We start from the raw sequence: 2,079 nt of genomic DNA, 5'->3' as shown, positions 1-2,079 counted from the left end.
GAGCGGAGTTTAGGGCTGTTGTACACAGGGTCGCTATGAGTCGCAAGCGACTCGACGACACATAACAAAACAACAACAGTCTCATTTAGCAGTGCTTAAATGTTGTCGAGCAGAATATGACTCAGAGTAAGCTTTGCTCAAGTGATCTGAACTCTGTTCTATAACTAACACCATTTATGTACATTTAGAGAATTTATAGAGTTTCCAGAGGCATCCAGTTTAGGATGTAGAAGCCACTCCTGCTTCCCAGCATGAATCAGTCTGGAAGCTCATCCAAACACTGTACATAATGGGTAACCATAATGGTATTTGTCATGACTATGGAACAGTGTTCCACATCACAGCAAACTCCATGTTGTTCAGTACAGCAAATAGACAAATGATTGCTGTGTAATTTAAAGAATATTCATTCTAAAATTAATAAATTTGAGATGCAAGCTAGCAACAAAGTCCTAGAGTGGAGGGAGACTCCAGGCTAAAAAGTGAAATTAAAAAGTTTCTTCAGACAAATGACAATGAAAATACAACGTATCAAACCTCCAGGGAACAGCCAAAGCAGTAATTAGAGATCAATTTCTAGCAATAAGCAATCATATCAAAAGGGTAGAAAAATAATAATTGACTCTCTAACCCAACATCTTCAACAACTTGAAAAAGAAGAGCAAGAAAACCATCAACCTCTAAAAGAAAATAAATTCTAAAAAGCAGGGCAGAAATAAATGAAATAAAAACCAGGAAAAATTGGAACAGGACCAGGAGTTAGTTCTTCAAAAAAATGTCTATAAGACTAACAAAGCAAAAGAAGGAAAAGATGAGAAGGTGGAAGTAGAGGGATAAGGATGTCCAGGGGAAGGGGGTATTAATCATGGGGTTGTACAAATTGATGGGGGGAAGGGGAGGGAAATTGAAAGAATTTGTTCTTAAAAACAATATATTTGAATTTTGTAAATAAACTAAAAGAAATTTTTTTTAAAAATGTAATCTGAATAACAGATGATAGGGGCAAAATCACAGCACAACCAAACAAAATAGAAAGTTAATAAAGTATTTCTTAAAATAGAAAGAAACAATTTTCCCAAACTCATTTCATGAGGTAAACATATCCTTTACACCAAAATCAGGTAAAGATACCACCAAAATAGATAACTATAGACCAATATTTCTAATGAACATAGGTACAAAACTCCTCAATAAAATCCTGGCCAATCAAATCCAACAAAACATTAAAGAAATAATAATTCACCATCACCAATTCATAACAGGTATCCTAGGATGGTTCAACATAAGACAAACAATCAACAGAATTCATTATATTAACAAAGCAAAGAACAAGAACCACATGATCCTTTTAACTGATGCAGAAAAAGCTTTGGCAAAATCCAGTATACTTTCCTGATTAAAACACTCAGCAAAATAGGAATAGAGAGGGATTTCCTCAACATAGTGAAAAGTATATATGCAAAATCAAGAGCAAACATCATTCTCAATGGAGAAAGTCATTCCCTCTGAGAACAAAACTTAAACAAGCATGCCTATTATCACCTCTCCTATTCAGTGCTGTATTGTAATTCTTAGTGAGAGCAGTAAGAGAAGAGAAGGAAATAAGAGGTATACAAATTGGCAAGGAGCAAGTAAAACTATTTCTATATGCAGATGATATGATAATATATGATAATATATCATCTGCATATAGAAATAGTGTACTTAGAAAACCCTAAAGACTCAGCAATAAAACTACTGGACATAGTCAAACAATTCAATAAAGTACCAGGATACAAGATCAACATACAAAAACCAGTTTAATTTCTCAACAGTCACAAAGAGAATACAGAAATGGAGCTAAGAAACATAATAGCTAATCACAAGATTAAATACTTGGGAGCAAATCTAATTAGAGTTCCAAAAGTGCTACAGAAAAAAAGAATTACAAAACATTACTAAAAAAAAAAAACAAAAAACAAACAAACAAGAAGAGACCAGGAGAAATGGAAGAATATACCATGCTCGTAGATGTTGTTGTTGTTGTTAAGTGCCGTCGAGTCGCAGGCTACTCATAGCGACCCTATGAAGGAAAGTCCT

The sequence above is a fragment of the Elephantulus edwardii genome, unplaced genomic scaffold (assembly GCF_000299155.1).
Source record: "Elephantulus edwardii isolate Elephantulus edwardi_28Jun2011 unplaced genomic scaffold, EleEdw1.0 scaffold00238, whole genome shotgun sequence".
Taxonomy (NCBI): domain Eukaryota; kingdom Metazoa; phylum Chordata; class Mammalia; order Macroscelidea; family Macroscelididae; genus Elephantulus; species Elephantulus edwardii.
The sequence above is the reverse complement of the archived record's forward strand: the minus strand, read 5'-3'. Positions refer to the sequence as shown.